This window comes from Manis pentadactyla, chromosome 11, assembly GCF_030020395.1.
Source record: "Manis pentadactyla isolate mManPen7 chromosome 11, mManPen7.hap1, whole genome shotgun sequence".
Classification (NCBI taxonomy): Eukaryota; Metazoa; Chordata; class Mammalia; order Pholidota; family Manidae; genus Manis; species Manis pentadactyla.
Genome location: NC_080029.1, coordinates 70,186,163 through 70,208,126, shown reverse-complemented (window position 1 = coordinate 70,208,126; position 21,964 = coordinate 70,186,163).

The window sequence follows — 21,964 nt, the reverse complement described above, 5'->3', positions numbered from 1 at the left end:
TGGAAGAGGAGGAATAAGAAGGGAGAGAAATAAAGAAACACCAGACAGTGTTTATAATAGCTCAATAAGCGAGTTAAGTTAGACAGCAAGATAGTAAAGAAGCCAACCTTGAACCTTTGGTAACCACGAATCTAAAGCCTGCAATGTCAATAAGTACATATCTTTCAATAATCACCCTAAATGTAAATGGACTGAATGCACCAATTAAAAGACAGAGTAATAGAATGGATAAAAAAGCAAGACCCATCTATATGCTGCTTACAAGAGACTCACCTCAAACCCAAAGACAGGCACAGACTAAAAGTCAAGGGATGGAAAAAGATATTTCATGCAAACAACAGGGAGAAAAAAGCAGGTGTTGCAGTACTAGTATCAGACAAAATAGACTTCAAAACAAAGAAAGTAACAAGAGATAAAGAAGGACATTACATAATGATAAAAACTATCATCTTACTCTTGGATAGGAAACCTATGATATTAATACTTAAGTTTATAAAAAGTTATAATATTGTGGGATGTTTCCTATCTATAAATAACTAATGACAAAACATATATAGTCAAAGAAACCAGCATACTGATCTCAGAGCAAAGTTTTTTATTTTGTAATTAGCTTTTTAAAAGTGGAAATTTGAATGTTCAGTAGTTGAGAAATGTAAATGCAATTGAAACATAAATCCCCATTGTCTTTCAAGCTAGCAATGTACATCTAGATGGAAAGACTTTTTTTTTATCATAGAAGTTCCTAAGCTCTCCAACTTGTCAATAAGTCAATATTATAAAAATGTTCTTTGTCATCCTGTCTAAAACTGCAAAATCATTAAGACCTTTCCAGCATGTTGGTTTCTTTTAATTTATGATAATTTGTAGTAAGCTTTTGTTACTACTCTTTTTCACCAGTAATCAAGTTACACACTGGATTTGGGGTAAATTAGTGAAGCCAGCAAATATATGTATTTGAGTTACACAAATCTGATGTTTATAGGCAACTATTCTTAGTTGGCAATTCTCTTATATAGAATCGTATCAAATTAATTCTCTGAAGTTAATTGATAACTACCATGGAAAAGTAGCATAGACAACTATTTTTCAAATTATACACAGGTTCAGAAGAGAATAATGCTGCTGTAATTTTTTTTTTAATTCCCTCACCTGACACTGTTTCATTTTCCAATGGTTAAAGAATAAGACCATTTCTTGAGAAAGCTCTTTGGGGTGATCAAGTTGACATTAGAATCTGGCAAATCACTATGACTTACAGTTCACTAAGGAACTGAAATATAATATTAGGCTTTTCAAATATATGAACAATGATTTTTTGTTTTACTTACAACATGGTCTTTTAAGCTTCATAAACATTAATGATGGCAATGGAAAAAAATAAACACTTCCTTTTAGTTCAAAGAATTTGAAATAAATTCATGTCATAGAATTAAAGAACAAATACAGAATAGATTGCTTGAGTTAATAGTTATTTATAATTGCTGAATTCTCTCATATTTATTATACAATCATCACTGCCATTAACCCTAGCACTCAAGCATCACTGAAAGGAGTAAGCTGAAGATTTTATCATTACATTGAAAGTTTGGGTTTGTCTTCTGTCAGTTTATAATTTCTTTGCCAAGTACTGCTACTAGATTCCATCTGGTGTATTCACCACCCAGATTTAAATCTGCAGAAAGATTCCAGGTAATGATGAGAAACAAAGTGAAATGGCTTACTTCATCATCAGCATGATGCCATTACCAGAAATTCCTGATAGTTTTCTTAGGCTGCAAAAAAGCTTGCATCTTGCAGAAGTCCTAAACTTTTCTGAGTTTAAAAAAAAGAAGGTATGCAATTTTAAGCTAAAGTTCATGGTAATATAATGAGCATGCTGATGGAGGATATTTTTAAATGTCAGTTTTATGGCCCTCTGTTAGAACCTCTATATTGGGTTGAATGTTTTTCACGATCTAAAATCTAAAATAACTTCTTAAAAAGACTCAAGAATTGTAATGAAACAGTCATCCTTGACTCTTAACACTATAAGGGAAAAACACATGAAAGAAGTTGTCTAAAGTACAAAGGATTATGAAAACACAGAATTTTTTTAATGAATGAATTTTTAGCTGGCATTCATACCAAAAGGTAATTATTAATCATCAGGTATCAATTGCCTAAATGCATAAATAGCATACTGTTACATATTTAGGATTTTGTACTATGAAAGCCAATCAATCATACGAATTTAAGTTACTTGACACTGTACTCAGTAGATCCAATGTCCCAAATAAGCAGCTGGTGCACAATATATTTTATAGCACCCCCCAAAATAAAGAAAGAAAAGAAGTCAACCACAGATGGTTACCTTCAAGACATGCAATTTTCTACTTCCTTGGGTAGAATGCAGCACCATCTTCTAGTAGGTGATATAGTACAACAAACATCTCACCTGTAAGACATCTGTTTTCCAGCTGACAATGGGCCAAAACAAAACTTTCAGACTTTTGGAAAAAAAAATGCCTTCCTCTCAGAGCAGTGCTGACATAAATCCTAATGACCTGATACTTTTAACTACCTCCTTTTAACAACCTCTTATACTATTCTCCAGCAGAGTCTTGAAATGAGCTGAGAGTAAAAGGCCACCCACAGCACTTAAATCAGACTTGGGGGCTATTAAGTTTTTTCTCAACCTCTCTTTTTCTATTCTGTCTTCCTAATTATTGTCATCAGTGTGCACATTTTCTTTTTGCCTTGAGAGGAAATATTGACATTTCTGGAGTGAAATATTGAAATGGTGCATTCATTTTATTGATGATTCTGCAGTAGCTAACATTCACAGAACTAAAGGTTGCAGAACTTTGTTGATGAGGCCAAAAAATCAGGAGCAAATTAAAGATAGGAGTAAAACAGGACTTCCTAATTAATTAGTAGATTTTTCTCTAATCTCCAGCATGAGAATCTAGGTGTATAAAATAAATCTTGACATCAGGCACCAATTAAAGTTCCAAGTTACCAAACAAAATAACAACTCTTCACTTTTACACATTAAATGTGTTTTTAGAAACTTCTGAACTTAAAAGAGAATTGTTAATTTTCATAAGCATAAGCAAGCCTCTAACAGTGCAGCTTCCACTTTCTCAGCCTGATTAAGGAACAAGTTTCTGTATATTGTGAAGATTTCTCAGTTTTTAACTGAAGCAAAATTGTGGTAGAAACTTAATATTCTTGATCTTGCCTATCTCAGGGCATAGGTGAACTGTTTTATTATATCTTAGTAAACTAATCACATCATAATATATGCTTCCCAAAGAAATTAAGTTTGATCTAGGGTCTGTAAAGCCAAAGGGAGTCATATTAACAACAGATGTTCATTTACCATAACACGATGCTAGTTTTTATTTCTATATGTTCTTCAAAAAAGAACATCTGACTAATTATTTTAACTGTAGGTTTGGAAATGCCACAGCAGGAATGCAAGTATCAATTTAAACAACCTCTTTTTAACTATTATATTTAGAATTAGAATTTTATTACTTTTAACAACACCAGTTTACTTACTATAAACCTGCTGTATTGATTTCAGAGCCTCTCCTCACAAGTCACCTTTGAAACAAATTTTTTTAAATGCCTGATATAAGGACTCCTTAGATAAATCTCTTCTCTCAATGTTGTTTCCCTTGAGAAGTGGTCATTACATCTCGAGATCTCTCTACAATGATGGACATAAGGCCTGAAGTGAGAAAAGTAGAGCCATAAATACTATTCCCAAATCATCAACTTAATAAATGTCTACAGCCTTATCTGAACACTGTGTATTAAGGTAACTTTTCAGGTTCCATCTCTCTTTAAGAAACACAGCTTTGATTTGCACAACTTTCTTTGAATTTCAGGATTAAATTAATTATACACATATTTAGATCTTAAAAGTTAGAACCATAAAATGCAAAAATTCTCTTTATTCCACCATTTACTAGACCAATCTACTGAGGGAGAAAGACACAAAAGGGGGATTTAAATATCCAGCATGAACTGATACAGATGGGAAACAAGTAGATAACTCCTTAGAAAAGTCAACATTCATCATGGCAAAGTCAGGGAAGTTGGAAGGTTGGCACCCAGTACTTCTATCCGTAAAGATTTGGAAGCACACCTTTGTATTTCCCTTGGTAGCAAAACAATCCTTGCAAATTGCTTAGGAAATTTTGACAGTCAGTTTTCTACTCCTCTATCCCTACAATTTTTGGCAGGGTGAGAATTTTTTTATAAAATAGATGGAGCATCTTGAATTGTGTTCATGTTCCTTTCCAAAAGAGAAAGGACACTTTCTCAAGGGATACAGAACACCATCTTTCCCCACTCTCTCTCTACCTCTGTGTATCGAGGAATGTACCTGCTCTCCTAATGTCAGTATTCCTTTCTAGAGAAAATAGTCCTTAAATTGCCACAAGGCCATAAAAAGTATGGTAGATTTCAAAAAATTGCTTGCTAAAGAAGCATCTTAAAAATTACAATTGCCCAAGTTCTGCTGAATCAAAATCTCTGGGAGAAGAGACTAAAAATCTCTAGTATGATTACTAAGACCCCATACAACATCAGAGATCAAAAGTAGAAGGAATAACGCACAGTTTATTTAAGAATAAATCCTACTGATCACTCAAGAGTGAGGGTACTAGATAATAGGAGTTGGGACTGAAATGTAAAATTGTGTAATGGATCATGTCAAGTAAATCATAAAATCGCAAAATGTGATCATGACTCTTCAGCCCTCTCTTTTCTTTAGTTCTATCCTTCCCCAGCTTAGATTTCATATATCATTTCAAAAAATTTTTCCAATAGTGTATTCTGCCTCAGAACCTCTGTCTCTTTATCATTCCCATCGGACAAAACTCACACTAAATGACTCTAGCTTCCACTTTCTTTAAATCTACACTTACGTAGCTAATTACTATTAAAAACTGTCAAGAAACAAAGCAACACTAAATTCCTCATGGACAACCCAATGGACAATGAGAATGGCCCAACAGTCACCAAATGGTGCAACCATCATTGCCATCTACCCCCTACCTCATTTCCCAAATTTAATGATTCAGTAACAATGTATTTATTTCCTCAATCTCTCTCAAAATCTCACTTTTTACCTTCTCCACCATCACCACCCTACACCAAACTACCACTCTCATTCATCAGCAACTACCTACTGCCTATCTACACTGCCTGTTGTTCATCCAATTCATTCTCCACACTGGAGCCAAAGTGATCTACATGAGATAAGAGATGAATTTCTCTCTGTTTCTCTTTCTCTCTGTGTCTTTCTCACCACCACCGCCACCACCAACTTAAGTCTTTTTTATTGGCTTCCCATTACTCAGAAGGCTTCATTATGTGAATGACAAGGACCTGTATATTTTGGACCTTATCTATTTCTCTACACAAAATTTGCCTCCATTATATAAAATTTGCATATGTGTCTTCTTTCTACATGAAATATTCTTTCCCCTCTTTCCTTAGTTAATTCCTGCTCATAACAAATCAACTCAATTAGATGATGATTGATTTTTCATATTTTTATGATTCTTTAATTAAAATCCATCACATTCCCAAGATCATATTATGTCATTAAGTAATGATATAAATATAAAAGAAAAATATCCTGAAAGAAGATTTAATTGTCTATACAATATAAGGATAAGGGCCATATTCTTAACCAAAACAGAAAACACAGAAGTTTTTTCCATTTTTTCAAGTAGATCACTTTTAATATATAAAGTGAAGTTGGGACAGCAAAAGATGGTGTAAAAGATAAGCAGTTATTTTGGAAACAAATATTTATAATACCAAGAGCTCATGGAAAAGGTTAAGATCTATAATACAAAAAATGCTCTTACAAATTGCTAAAATGGAAGCAAAAAAAATATGTGCAACAGATAAATGAGTAAATGGTATAGTGAGGCAAAACAGAATAGCAAATTCAAGCAGCCATACTCAGGAAAAGATGAGATGTTTGAAATTCCCATTTATCAGGGAAATATAAATTAAGTAGCAATGAGAAACATTTGCACATATTAGCCTTACTAAAATGTTAAGATGTGTTAGCATATATTGTGTGGAATGTGGAGAGAGCATAATTTCATATTATTGAAGAAAATATGAATTATTATTACCTCTATGGATGTAAAGCAACCTGAAGACATCTACTAAAATTTAAAAATTAAAGACCTTTTGACCCAGCAAACTCACCTTTTTAGAATGTATTACATATTAATGAAACATTAAAAATTAGAGTAAAAATATACAGTGATGCAGCTTTTTCATGGTAGGAGGAACAACTGGATATAAAGTAGAAACTAACCATTTGAGAGTGGCTAAATAAATTACTTTACATCCATATCATGAAATATTTTGTAACCATTGAAAGAATGAATCAGGGCTAAATTAAGTGATTTCTCCAAATTTTTCAGGAGATATTGTTGAAAGAAATGTGATGTATAAACTGTTCAACATATCCCATTTTAATAAAACAATGATACAAATCTTTCACATTTATATAAATGCATGGGAAAAATAATTAAACAAGCACATAACATGTTCTTAACATGGGTTTCTAAGATTGAGAATGTGAATGGATAATGTGGTAAGATCAAACAGAAAAGGAAACTAAAATATAAAATTACATTAAAAGTAAGTAAATAAATCTTTATAAAAATAGTTTGTATGACTTGACCACATTCAGACATTTATGAAAATGTTCACTATGTATGTGGATAAAAATTAATATTATCAAACAAGAAAGATGGAATTGATGGTTGAAAATATGATCAATATTGTCCTGTCAAGTTGTTTCTTACCTCTGAGTACACTGGCGATATTGTCTGTGGTTAATCTCCCCATCTGGAAAAACAGAGACCATGTTTTAGTCTTTTTCCCTCAAAACACCCTAAATAGAACATTGTACATAAATATCTGTTTTTCAATATATTTTTAATCAAATTCACCCAGTAATATTTATCAAATGCCAGAGGCACAGCTTTAGGCCTCAAGGAAATAGAAATAAATAAAATAAAGAGATACATTAAAATAAAATAAATGAAATGAAATGAAAAATTGAATAAGGGGTCAGTGAAAAATCCAGTGGAAATCAAATAAAACCAAATGTAAGAAAATAAAACTATAAAAATGATTTATGCAAGATGATAGATATGGCAAACCTGAAATTGGTAGTACTATAGAGGAAACAAAATAAATGGAAGAGAAAAGTATTCTGAATTAAAAGATAAGAAAACATTCCTGAAACAAAGACAAATCTGTCAATTAAAAGGAATCACCAAGCTGTTGGAAAAATAAGCACAAAATGATCAATACTGAGCTCCTGCCTAGTGAAGTTCCAGAAATATATAAGAATCCAACTAAAAACACAAGATCACTGAAGGCGGATTAAAGATGGCGGTGTGAGAGGTGAGACAGAGGCTTCCTCCTAAAACCACATATAATACAAAAATATAACTAATACAACTAATCCTGAAAGACCAACAAAAAAGAGGACAGTGCCAGACTGCATACACCCGGAGAAAAGAGCAGACCTCATGGAACAGGGTAACTACCAAAGCTGTGGCCTGGCGGTACCAAAGCTCTTCCCCCACCCCAGCTCAACAGTGGGAAGAAGAGAAATGGAGCAGGGGAGGGAGTGGAAGGCCTGGGACTGCTGAACACCTAACTCCAGAGATCTGCTCTGGGAGCACAAACCTACATTTCATGGTGCTATCATGATACTCATGATAAGGGGATTGGAAAGCTAAGACAGGCAGAATTGCTGGAGAGACTGAGATTCCAGCCACTTGTAAAAAGCAGGGATCCATATCCAGTGCTCTTGGACAAAGAAAGGCAGGCAGTCTGAGAGACTTCCTAGCAAGGAAACCCTTAGCAAGAGGGCTGCTAAAGGGACAAGGATTGCACAGAGCTTACTGCTCAGGAGAAAGGACAGGTAGACAAAATTGTCTGGGTGCACTCTGCCCAGTTTTCATGATTCCATGATGCTCCAGCTCCCTGGCTGGCTACACAGCTCCAAAGAGCCCCACCATGACATGCACCCTACTGCACCTTTCTCCCAGCCAGCCCCACCTGGCTCACAAACCAGCAAACCCTACCCTAGTGTTAGGCCAGCCAGAGGGAAGATCTGTCTACAGCAACTACAAATGCAAAGCATAAGGGCTTATACCTGTGTGCTTGGCCCACTTGTTCAGGCAGTGGAGACATGCATAGTAGCCTGGAAGCAGGAAACACCTCTTTCCACCCCCCCAGGCACCAATACCACTCCCCTCTGACCCCTGACTTTGCTTCAGGGGCTGAGAAGCTCCAGAGAGTAGAGTTCTGGGCACTAGAGGGCACCATATACAACTATGAAACACCAAAGGAACCTGGTTCAGAGTGAAATTATTAATACAATTCCTGAGAAAGATGACATCAACCTCATGAATCATCCTGAAAAAGAGTTCAAAATAAAAATCATTAACATACTCATGGAGGTACAGAAAGATATTCAAGAACTCAGGAATGAGTTCCGGTAGGAGATCCAATTGTTGAAGAGCATAATGGAGGGTATTAAAAGCAGATTAGATATGGTGGAGAAGACGATAAATGAAATAAAAATTAGAGAAGAGGAATACAAAGAAGCTGAGGCACAGAGAGAAAAAAGGATCTCTAAGAATGAAAGAATGCTGAGAGAACTGTGTGACCAATCCAAATGGAACAATATTCACATTATAGGGGTACCAGAAGAAGAAGAGAGAAAAAGGGATAGAAAGTGTCTTTGAGGAGGTAATTACTGAAAACTTCCCCAATCTGGGGAAGGAGATAGTCTCTCAGGCCATGGAGATCCACAGATCTCCCAACTCAAGGGACCATGGAAGACAACACCAAGACATAGTAATTAAAATGGCAAAGATCAAGGATAAGGACAAACTACTAAGAGCATCCAGAGAGAGAAATAAGATCACATACAAAGGAAAGCCCATCAGGCTAACATCAGACTTCTCAGCAGAAACCTTACAGGCCAGAAGGGAGTAACATGATGTATTTAATTCCATGAAGCAGAAGTACCTGGAACCAAGATTACTTTATCTGGCAAAATTATCATTTAAATTTGAAGGAGGTATTAAACAATTTCCAAATAAGCAAAAGCTGAGAGAATTCAGCTCCCACAGTCTATTTTGGAGGGACTGCTATAGACGGAAGTGTTCCTCCTAAGGTTTAATAGCTGTCACCAGAGGTAATAAAACCACCATAAAGAAAGTGAATACAGCTAATTATTAAGCAAATGCAAAATTAAATTAACTATTCCCAAAGTCAATCAAGGGATAGACAAAGAGTACAGAATATATCTAATATATAAAGAATGGAGGAGGAAGAAAAAGGACCTTTAGATTGTGTTTGTAATAGCATATTAAGTGAGTTAACTTAGACTCTTAGATAATAAGAAAGTTAATCTTGAACCTTTAGGACCCATCAATCTAAAGCATGCAATGGCAAAAAATACACACCTATCGATAATCACCCTAAATGTAAATGGACTGAATGCATCAATCAAAAGACATAGAGTCACTGAATGGATAAAAAAACAAGACCCATCTATATGCTGCCTACAAGAGACCCACTTGAAACTCAAAACATACACAGACTAAAAGTGAAGGGATAGAAAAAGATATTTCATGCAACTAATAGGGAGAAAAAGACAGGAGCTGCAGTACTTGTATCAGACAAAATAGACTTCAAAACTAAGAAAGTCACAAGAGACAAAGAAGGACATTATATAATGATAAAGGGGTCAATGAAACAAGAAGATATAACCATTATAAATATCCATGCGCCCAACACAGGAGCACTTACATATGTGAAACAAATACTAACAGAATTAAAAGGGGGAATAGAATGCAATGCTTCCATTTTAGGAGACTTCAACACTCGACTCACTCCAAAGGACAGATCAACCAGACAGAAAATAAGTAAGGAGACAGAGGCACTGAACAATACATGAGAACACATGGACCCAATAGACATCTACAGAACTCTACACCCAAAAGCAGCAGAATACACATTCTTCTAAAGTGCACATGGAACATTTTCAAGAATAGATCATATACTAGGACACAAAAAGAGCATCAGTAAATTCAAAAAAATTGAAATTGTACCAACCAGTTTCTCAGACCACGAAGGTATGAAACTAGAAATAAATTACACATAAGAAAATGAAAAATCCCACAAATACATGGACACTTCACAACATGCTCCTAAATAACCAAAGTTCCAATGATAAAATAAAAACAGAGATCAAGCAATATATGGAGACAAATAACAACAATAATTCAATACCACAAAATCTGTGGAATGCAGCCAAGGCTGTGCTGACAGGAAAGTATATTGCAAAACAGGCCTAGCTCAGGAAAGAACAAGCCCATATGAGCAGTCTAAACTCACAATTAATGAAACTAGAAAAAGAAAAACAAAGGAGGCCCAAAGTCAGTAGAAGGAAGGACATAATAAAGGTTAGAGCAGAAATAAATAAAACCGAGAAGAATAAAACAATTAAAAAAATAAATGAAAGCAAGAGCTGGTTCTTCAAGAAAATAAACAAAATAGATAAACCCTTAGCCAGACTTATCAAGAAAAAAAGAGAGTCTACACACATAAACAGAATAAGAAATGAAAAAGGAAAAATCACTATGGACACCACAGAAATACAAAGAATTATTAGAGAATACTATAAAACATTATATGCTAACAAACTGGATAACCTGGAAGAAATGGATGACTTTCTAGAAAAATACAACCTGCCAAGGCTGACCCAGATAGGAACAGAAAATATGCACAGCCCAATTACCAGCAACGAAATTAAAAACTCGTAATCAAAAACCTACTTAAGAACAAAACTCCTGGACCAGATGGCTTCACCACTGAATTTTATCAACCATTTAGTGAAGACCTAATACCTATCCTCCTTTAAGTTTTCCAAAGAGTAGAAGAAGGAATACTTCCAAACTCTTTCTATGAGGCCAGCATCACTCTAATACCAAAATCCGACAAAGACACTACAAAAAAAGAAAATTACAGACCAATATCCCTCATGAACATAGATGCAAAAATACTCAACAAAATTTTACCAAACCAAATTCAAAAATACATCAAAAAGATCATCCATCATAATCAAGTTGGATTTATGCCAGGGATGCAAGGATGGTACAACATTCGAAAATCCATCAACATCATCCACCACATCAACAAAAAGGACAAAAACCACATGATCGTCTCCATAGATGCTGAAAAAGCATTCGACAAAATTCAACATCCATTCATGATAAAAACTCTCAACAAAATGAGTATAGTGGGCAAGAACCTCAACAGAATCAATGCCTACATATGACAAACCCACAGCCAATATTATACTTAAAAGCGAGACAATGAAAACTTTTCCTTTAAGATCGGGAACAAGACAAGGATGCCCACTCTCCCCACTTTTATTCAACATAGTTCTGGAGGTCCTAGCCATGCCATTCAGACAACACAAAGAAATAAAAGGCATCCAGATTGGTAAGGAAGAAGTCAAACTGTCCACATTTGCAGATGACATGATATTGTACATTAAAAACCCTAAAGAATCCACTCCAAAACTACTAGATCTAATATCCAAATTCAGCAAAGTTGCAGGATACAATGTTAATATGCATAAATCTGTGGCATTCCTATATATTAACAATGAACTAGCAGAAAGAGAAATCAGGAAAACAATTCCATTCACAGTTGCATCAGAAAGAATAAAATACCTAGGAATAAACCTAACCAAGGAAATTAAAGACTTATACTCTGAAAACTTCAAGATACTCATAAGAGAAATTAAAGATGATACCAATAAATGGAAACACATCCCATGCTCATGGATAGGAAGAATTAATGTTGTCAAAATGGCCATCCTGCCTAAAGCAATCTACAGATTCAATGCAATTCCTATCAAAACAACAACAGCATTCTTCAACGAACTAGAGAAAATCATTCTATAGTTCATATGGAAACACAAAAGACCCCGAATAGCCAAAGCAACCCTGAGAAAGAAGAACAAAATGGGGGGGTTATGCTCCCCAACTTCAAGCTCTACTACAAAGCCATAGTAGTCAAGACAATTTGGTACTGGCACAAGAACAGACTCATAGACCAATGGCACAGACTAGAGAGCCCTGATATAAACCCAAGCATATATGGTCAATTAATATATGATAAAGAGCCATGGATATACAATGGGGAAATGACAGCCTCTTCAACAGCTGGTGTTGGCAAAACTGGACAGCTACATGCAAAAGAATGAAACTGGAGTATTGTTTAACCCCATACACAAAAGTAAACTCAAAATGGATCAAAGACCTGAATGTAAGTCATGAAACCATAAAACTCTTAGAAGATAACATAGGCAAAAATCTCCTGAAAATAAGCATGAGCAACTTCTTCCTGAATGCATCTCCTCGAGCAAGGGAAACAAAAGCAAAAATGAACTCATGGGACTACATTAAACTAAAAATTTTCTGTACAGCAAAGGATACTATCAACAGAACAAAAAGACATCCTACGATATGGGAGAATATATTTGTAAATGACATATCTGACAAGGGGTAAACATCCAAAATATATGAAAAACTTACATGCCTCAATACCCAAAAAGCAAATAACCCAATTTAAAAATGGGCAGAGGATATGAACAGACAGTTCTCCAAAGAAGAAATTCAGATGGCCAACAGACACATGAAAAGATGCTCCACATTGCTAGTCATCAGAGAAATGCAAATTAAAACCACAATGAGATATTACCTCACACCAGTAAGGATTGCCACCATCCAAAAGACAAACAACAACAAGTTTTGGCGAGGTTGTAGAGAAAGGAGAACCCTCCTACACTGCTGGTGGGAATGTAAGCTAGTTCAACCACTGTGGAAAGCAATATGGAGGTTCCACAAAAAACTTACAATAGAAATACCATTTGATCTGGGAATCCCACTCCTTGGAATTTACGCAAAGAATATAACTTCTCAGATTCAAAAGACATATGCACCCCTATGTTTATCGCAGCACTTTTTACAATAGTCAAGATATGGAAACAACCTAAGAATCCATCAGTAGATGAATGGATAAAGAAGATGTGGTACATATTCACAATGAAATACTATTCAACCACAAGAAAGAAACAAATCGTACCATTTGCAACAACATGGATGGAGCTGGAGGACATTGTGCTCAGTCAAATAAGCCAGGCAGAGAAAGACAAGTACCAAATGATTTCCCTCATTTGTGGAGTATAACAAAGAAGCAAAACTGAAGGAACAAAACAGCAGCAGACTCAGAGACTCCAAGAAGGGACTAGTGGTTACCAAAGGGGAGGGGAGGGGGAGGGCAGGTGGGGAGGAAGGGAGAAGGGGATTGAAGGGTATTATGTTTAGTACACATGGTGTGGGGGATCACAGGGAGAACAGTGTAGCACAGAGAAGGCAAATAGTGGATTTGTGGCATCTCACTGCACTGATGGACAGTGACTGCATTGGGGTATGGGTGAGGACTTGATGATATGGGTGAATGTAGTAACCACATTGTTTTTTTCATGTGAAACCTTCATAAGAGTGTATAGCAGTAATACTTTAATAAGAAATTTAAAAATAAAAACACGAGATCACTTACAAGGACGGGAAAGAAAGAAAAATCATATTGTTTTAGAATTTTTCCAGAGCAGTATTTAAGGCTAGAAGACAGGAATCAATGTCTATACATTCTGAGGATGAGAATATAATTCAAAAAGGTAATACACAGTCAAGTGTTATAATTATAAAACCAGGAGAAAACCTCAAACACATAAGAACTTCAGGAATATGGCCTTTCCTAAAACAAAAATAAACAAACAAGTAATAACAGCCAAGAAAATATTTGCTGAAATCTAATCAAACAAAAAAGAACCAATATAAAGAATATGGGAATGAAGAAACTATGGCTAAAGGATTGCAAACAAAAATCAGGTGGGGGCTTGATTTATATCTATGCTCAAATAAAGTAAAATCAGTGGCGATAATTATGGTTTCACAAACCAAAGCCAAGCAGTAGTGAAACTCCCCAAGAAGACCACAGGACTTAAGAATTTCAGAGGAACTTCTTGTTTGCACCTTCTCTAAGCTAATGCTAGCCTAGGTACAGAGGCTCAAGAAATCGTATGGGCATCTTAGGACATCTAGTCACAGCACCATGTAGTTAACCTGTTAGGCTCAAGTTACCATGGTCTGTGCCTCTCCAGGGTACATTAAGTCCCGGAGAGTGTTGAACCCATGGGAAGAACTAAATGTTACTCCAATGGGAATAACACTAGTGCACCACTGTGGGCTGAATGAATTAAGCAGTTTTAACATCCAAGCTCTAGAACTATTTGTTGAGAGTGCAGTGATAAAGTAGGAGGTACTGATAACATCTTGCCTCTTCTCCCTACCTCATTCCCAAGGTAAGACACAATAATGATTGAATGTCTGCTAACCTCATGGTTCATTGTGGCCAAAAATAAATGAGAGGGATTTTACTATTCTTGAACAGTTGTGAAATCTCAGTAATTCCTAATTTGCTGGATAAAGCCACAGAGTGGAATCAAATACACAAAATAAAAGAGTAAAGCTGTATTTAGAGTTGGCTATCAATTTCTGAGGAGGAATAAAAGGAATATGCATGTTGTATATCCAGAAAATATCTTTAAAAAACTGCATAATAAAATGGTAACAAAATTACTTCCAAAATTAGATTTGTGGATTTAAAAAAGGAATGAGAAAATTGTTTTCATTATACACATATTTATGTTTTTAAATAATTTATGATGTGCATATATTAACTGTGCATATATTATTCAAAGAAATCAACCACTTTTAAATAACCTGAACACGCAACAGCATACACCTTTATGTAAAAAACTTAATAAAAAACTGTCATAGACCACAGAAGACTAAGAAGACATGACAACTAAATGCAGCATGGTATTTTGGACTGAATCCTGAAATAGAAAAGAAAGACACTAATAGATAATCTAGTAAAATCCTTGTAAGTCTGAAGTACAGTTTAAATAATAAAGGAATTACAATGTACTATTTCTATCTGACTGCTGAGTTGATCTATATCTGATTGCAGATATCACTGATTTTGATAGAATGAACAAAAAATAAAGATCTCAGAAGAAATGACCTCAAAGATAAAGATCTGAGCTCATCCAATTTTGGCTCCAAGAAGCAGAGTTTGAAAGTCTTCACTCCAATCCTTCCAAAATGAAAAAACTGAACTGAAAATCAACTTTTCTCCCATAAGAAAATCAAGGTTACAGGGCAAACTACCACTTTGAAGTCTGGAAAAACAGGTGAATACAGAGAATCAAAGCCAAGACAATCATGAACTGCAGCAGAAGCTACTAGAGCCGTAAACTTATAGGAACACTTAAATGGTATTTTTGACAGATCTTTGGAAGTCAAGCGTAGATTAGCTTGAGAGTAAGAAATTCCCATGGCCTGGTCATAGGAGGACCCTCATACTTTAATGGGTTTTACCTCCAGAAATCCCACCAGAATCTCACAGTAAAGAGCTAAGAGAAACTCTTCTGTTTATAACAAAAGAAAAAGAAAAAAGGAAAAAAATAACCATTTATACCCAGCATGTCCTCCATAACAAAGACCTACTCTGCCAGGGAAAAGACTTTATAAGAGCCTCATCTTCCTGGAAAAAAAAAGCAAAATGTAGCCCCCTTGTCTCACCTAGGAGGAGAAAAAAAGGCTAAGAAAAACTTTTGAAAGTCACAGCCCAGGGACTCAGACACACTAAAAGACTGAGATTTAGTCAAAACATTATATATACAACAAAATCTTTCTAACACACCAATAAATCTTCAATATAACAACAGTGGATTACAACTTTAAAAGTTGCAAAAAAAAAGAACCTATTTTGTAAGAAGTTCTTAGAGAAATCTAAAGACAACAGAGGAAGAAAAAAGGACATTAAGGAAATCCGACTGCACTAGCACCTATAGCTAAACATTAAGTAGCCTAGTTCCCAGCTAGACTGACATCACATCTCACAGTAAAGGCCTACTTACTTACCTCAGCTACTATCACTTCATATATCATATCCTGCTTTTCAACAAAAAATTACAGGGCATTCTAAATAGTACAGCTGAACAACATAGGTATGAACTCTGTGGGTCCATTTACATGCAGACTTTTTAAATAAATAAACAGTAGCTGTAACTGAATATAAAGCAGCATATAGGAAAAACTTACCTAGTGACCCAGCCAGCACAAGGAATCAAACCAGAAATCTTGGCTTTATTAGTACCACACTCTAACCAAACTAACTGGCCAATATCTGAGTGAGAGAGAAAAGCTGGGTTCTGAGAAGAGCTGTGGAGCCCATGTCTGGATGAGGAAACTCAGAGGAAGGAAGTGGAAAATTTTTTCCTTTTCAAAGTGCTCCCCTCCCAACTGGGTCTTGATCCACCTGCAGGCAGATGTCAATCTGGCAGGGATCAGAAGAGCAGCTAATTCACCTGCTGATGGCTCTCTTTTCTCTATTGAACTCTACAACCCTCCCATTTCTTTTTTATTTTTCTACTCAATGTTGCATCTGAAGTTAACTGACCCATTTTATATACAGTAGGCTATTGTAGTTAAGTTTGGGGGGTAGTCAAAAGTTACATGCAGATTTTCAACTGTGCAGGAGTCAGTGCCCCTAACCCCAACATTGTTCAAGGTCAGCTATATAATGGATATGCTGAGAGAGAAGAGAAAATGAAATCATAAAGTGCTCAATTAAAATGAGAGGCAAAAGTAGAGTAGGAGATTAAAATAAAAAGTGCAACAAATATAAAACAGAAACATAGTAGATATTAATCCAACTATATTAGTAATCACTAAATGTGAATGGTTTAAATATACCAGTTGAAAGAGAGACATTCAGACTGGATTAAAATAAACAAGACTCAAGTATACATTGCTTATAAAAAACTCACTTTAAATATAAAGGCACAGATGCATTAAAAATAAAGAGAAGGAGAACAATACACCATGCTAACATAAATCAAAAGAAAGCTGAAGTAGCTATATTAATTTTAGGCAGACTTCAGAACAAGGAAAATTATTAGGATAAAAAGTGGCATTGCAGGATGATAAAGGGGTCAGTTCTCCAAAAAGTAATTATAATCTTTAACATATATACACCAAAGAAGAGAACATCAAAGTGCATAAGGCAACACTGGTAGAAATGCAAGGAGAAATAGACTAATTCATTATTAGAGTTGGAGACTTCCAAAGTCACCAAAAGACTTCAATTACTCTTTCAGTAATTGACAGATCCAACAGGCAGAAAATCAATAATTACATAGTAGTAAACTAAACAGCACCATTAATCAACTGGATCTAGTTGATGTTTTTAGAATACTATATCTGAAAATAGCAGAATGTACATTCTTCTCAAGCTCACTCGGATTCAACAAGATAGGCCAATACACCATTTTCATGGCTGTAAAACATACTTTAATAAATGTAAATGAATATAAATCATGCACATTAAACCACAGTAGAACTAAGCTATAAATCAGTAACTGAGAGATAACTATAAAAATCTCAAAATATTTGGGAAATGAACAATATGCTTTTGAATAACACAGGGTCAAAGAAGCTTCAAGATAATTTTTAAAATATTGTTAAGTAAATGAAAATGAAATATAATTTATGAAAATTTGTGGGATGTAGCAAAAAGTATTTAAAAGGACTTGATAACAGTGAATGTACATACTAGAAAAGTAAAAGATCTCAAATCAGTAACAAAGGCTTCCATCTTAGGAAACTAGGGATAAGAGAGCAATTTAAGCAAGGAGAAGGAAAGAAATAATAAAAATTAGAACAGAAATAAATTAAATTTAAAGGAGGATATCAACAGAGAACAATTAATGAAAAAAACAAAACAGAAAAACTGGTACTTGATTCATAAAATTGAATTCTATATTTATAGAAGAAATCATATGAGTTCTCTACAATCTCATCCAGAAAAAAGAATCAAAAGGAATTTTCTTCTCTCATTCTTAGGTCAGCATTACCCTAATACCTAATCCAAAAAATGATATTACAAAGAAGGTGAAATGAAATCCATTTCCTCTACCTAGACACCCAACACCCCTGTAACCTAGCAAACCACTACAGCACAGATCTGCTGATCCACCCTGGAAGAAATAACTGGAAGAAAAACACCAAAGTAAGAAAGTCAAGGTGAAGAACATATTCTGTATTACTCTATAAAGTACGTGGGCAGTAATGAGAGACTAAGGATGATGTATATAAAAGGGAATGCTCCCTCATCTCCTATTTTCTCTCTCTCTCTCTCACTCACACACACACAGAATACACACTGCTTGACACTTTTAAGAGCCTGAAGGAGTCTTAAAAATGATATTGTACTATACCATATCTTCTTGCATTCTAACTGGCTGGCCAGCTCCTTGAACTCACACCTGAGTCCTATAGACAAAGGGCTCAACATATTCCTTTGGGCTCTTCCAATGACCGAAAGTGATCATTTATATAAGGGCTTCCTCCTTAACTTCAGCTCCAACCAAGGCTGGGAACTCTGTCTGACCTTGACCTCACTTATTCCCGTAAAGCCAAAGAAGGATGTCAGAAAGCCAGGTCAATCTGTCTCTTCTGCTTCCAGAGGACTTCAGCACATGAACATACCTGGGTTTTTCTTGTTAGTAAAATTAAGAAGTAATCTTTCCCTCATAGGATTATTGTGCAACTTAAATGAGATTAACACATGTAAAAGGCATGGCCCCAGAATCTCCTATGTCACTTCCTGCTTCTTTCATTCAGACGGACTCATGCTGCTGTAGACCTTAGTCTAGTTGTATGAATAAACTTTTTGGGTTTTTTGTTTGTTTGTTTCCAACTTGCTCTCCTTTAGTTTCTCTTCTTTGAATTGCTCCTTGATCAAAATTACATTTTTATTTCTATTTAAGTTTCTAACTTTGTGTGCTTAATCAGTGAATAACATCTGTTGAAGGCTCACTGCATTGAGGGCTTTGGGATAATTTTTAAATACCATTAAGAGCTACAGAATCTTTTTGTTATTGTCCTTTTTCCTTTACGTTTGTTGTCTCACAGACTAATATTTTTTTAAATGTATATAAAATGAAATCAGTTTCTTTACAACATGACAATAATAGAACAGACAGTTAGAAAGGCCAGTACTGAGAATCCATGATCTGACTCCTTATATTTTAAGCTAACATTTAGTGTGAAATACATGCCAAGCACTTTTCTAAGAGTTTTATGAAATTATATTAACATTTAATAATTATCACAATAACACAAATATTTGCTCTTACAATCACCATCAGTATCATTTTCCCAATTATGAAAATGAAAATTTTAAAGTAATGCAGTGTCCCTAAGAAGACACAAAATTAGTAGAACTGGCATTCAAATCTACATATATCTGAAACCAAAGCTCACCACACTATACAGCCTCAATGATGAAGTCATAAAGCTAAATCTAATACTGTCTGCTCTCTCCATGAAACTTCTCACAAGAGTGTACAACAAACAGCTCTGAGGATTCCAGAATCAATCTAAAAAGTAATGTCTCCCATATTCCCGAGTGGCTGCTTTCACAATCTATGGCTAATGGTGCCCATTACAGCAGCAGAGACAGAGAGAGCCAGCAGTAAATCTTTCTCTTTTACAGTTGGCTCTGGTTTAGGAAGATTTACTTTTATAACAGCTGTAGAACTTCTACCTTATCAACCTCTACTCCTTTCTCCCAAACCTTTTTTACAGCCTCTCACAGTGATAACAGGTCCTAAGAGTCAGAGCTGAAAGTACTTCCTTTGTAACTCTCAAAGTGTTTGATTTTGACAAATTACTTGTATTGTCTTAGTTCAATTTTGGAATATCCTTGATTTTACTTTAAAAAGTTTTTGCAGTGTGGATTCTGGTATTTGAAATTAAAGTTATTTTTAAGTTTTTTTTGTCTGTAAATCTCTAATTCCCTATTGGTTGCCACACAATCAACTGTGTGGTTGATTGTTTGCTAGTATGTATTTATTTTTTATTCTCTATTAATGAACAGGATAAAAAAATTCCTTTTATTTTATTAATAATATGGAAGAAGAGGTTACAATGGCCCAATAGAATGTACTAGGGGATTCTAAACAATGTCTAATGATGATATTATGCATTGCAAGTTTCCATCAATGCAAATCCACTTGCTTATAGAGTCTTAATTCATACATCATATGTTCCCTCACATAAGTTTTATCTCATAAGTTTTATCTCATTGAGAGATATGACTTTAAAAACACCCTGCAGGAAAAAAAAAAAGGAGACTCCCCAAAATGGAGAAAGGAGTTAAGGGTTTCAATTTCTCACCCCTCTGGGCAGAGCTCTTTGCAGCATAGAAGACAGAGGAAGTAGAAGCCAACCAGAAGAGAGGTTGCACTTTTTACTGTGTATTGAAGTTATGCATTGTAGAGGTTTGGGACAGACCCTGCTGGCCTAGTGTCCTGAAAAGATATTCATCCTTCTCAACAGACCAGTTGGGTACAGATCTTACTACTGATATTAGCCAGATAGAAGGGACAGAAGAGCCTAATCATGTTCAAAGTAAGCAAGGGTTTAGCATACCAACCACAACCAGATACTTAGGTATTGAGCTCCACAGTAAAAATAAACCACCAAGTCTTTCCTACTACCAAATGTAGCTTGAAAACCACCACCCACATACATTTTAAACCACAGCAGTAGTAATAAATGCAAAAGGCTACATTATAATCAAATTGCTTTATATCTGTGGCCTGTAGTCTTTAAGTACTTTATGGTGCTGCATATACTACTCTAGTACTTTAAATACTTGGAATATTTTAGTACTAAAGAATAAATTTCTTATTACAAAGTACTACTTTTTTGGGAAGAGAATAGTCCCAAGGAAGAAGATCATCCCAATAATTCCTTAGCAAGACTTCAGGCACTAAAACTGTGTGGTTGATTGTTTGCTAGTATGTATTTATTTTTTACTCTCTATTAATGAACAGGATAAAAAAAATCCTTTTATTTTATTAATAATATGGAAGAAGAGGTTACAATGGCCCAATAGAATGTACTAGGGGATTCTAAACAATGTCTAATGATGATATTATGCATTGCAATTTTATTATGACCTGGATAAAATAACACTGTAACCTCAAAATTTTTAAATATTAGAAATGAAAAACAAATATAGATTAAAATGCAATAAATGTAATACTAAATAATATCATCCCCTCAGCTCGATTTAACAAAATACTCAGTTTAGGAATAGGCTTTGTTTGCTCAATACAAGTTTGAAAGGTATTAGCATTTTGAATTTAATGATTATGTGTTACTCTGTTTCTCAAATTTCCCAATTATAAAAGTAAATGTGAATGCTTACTTAGCCTGATACTTAAATTAGTGGATTAGTTAATGTTTATAAATCACTTTGAAGAACTAATTTGTCTAGTGCTTCAGTTTATAATTGTATATGAATCTAGTGGTTAGTGTCCAGTGAGAAATCCTTCACTTTCTCAATTCTATGAATTACAGAGAAGAGAAAAAACTTAAAGACATCATGTTTCAAGAAAAATTATGTGGGAGATGACATTTATTGTCAGCAGCCTTCTCAAAAAATATTCATGTTGCTCAGAGTTTACTTAGAATCAAACCATACACATTACCTCTGAAGGTACTATCCATCTTATCAGATGTCCTTCTATACCTCATCTATGCCACTCACACACTGCTCCCATTGCATAACATTCTCCTCACACCGTCCACTTTCTTTGCTTAGTTAACTCTGGTACATCTATTACAATCCCATCTATACTTTTCCTCTTCTATGTGTTCTCAGCATCCTTGGAAGAATTGAGCATCTCCTT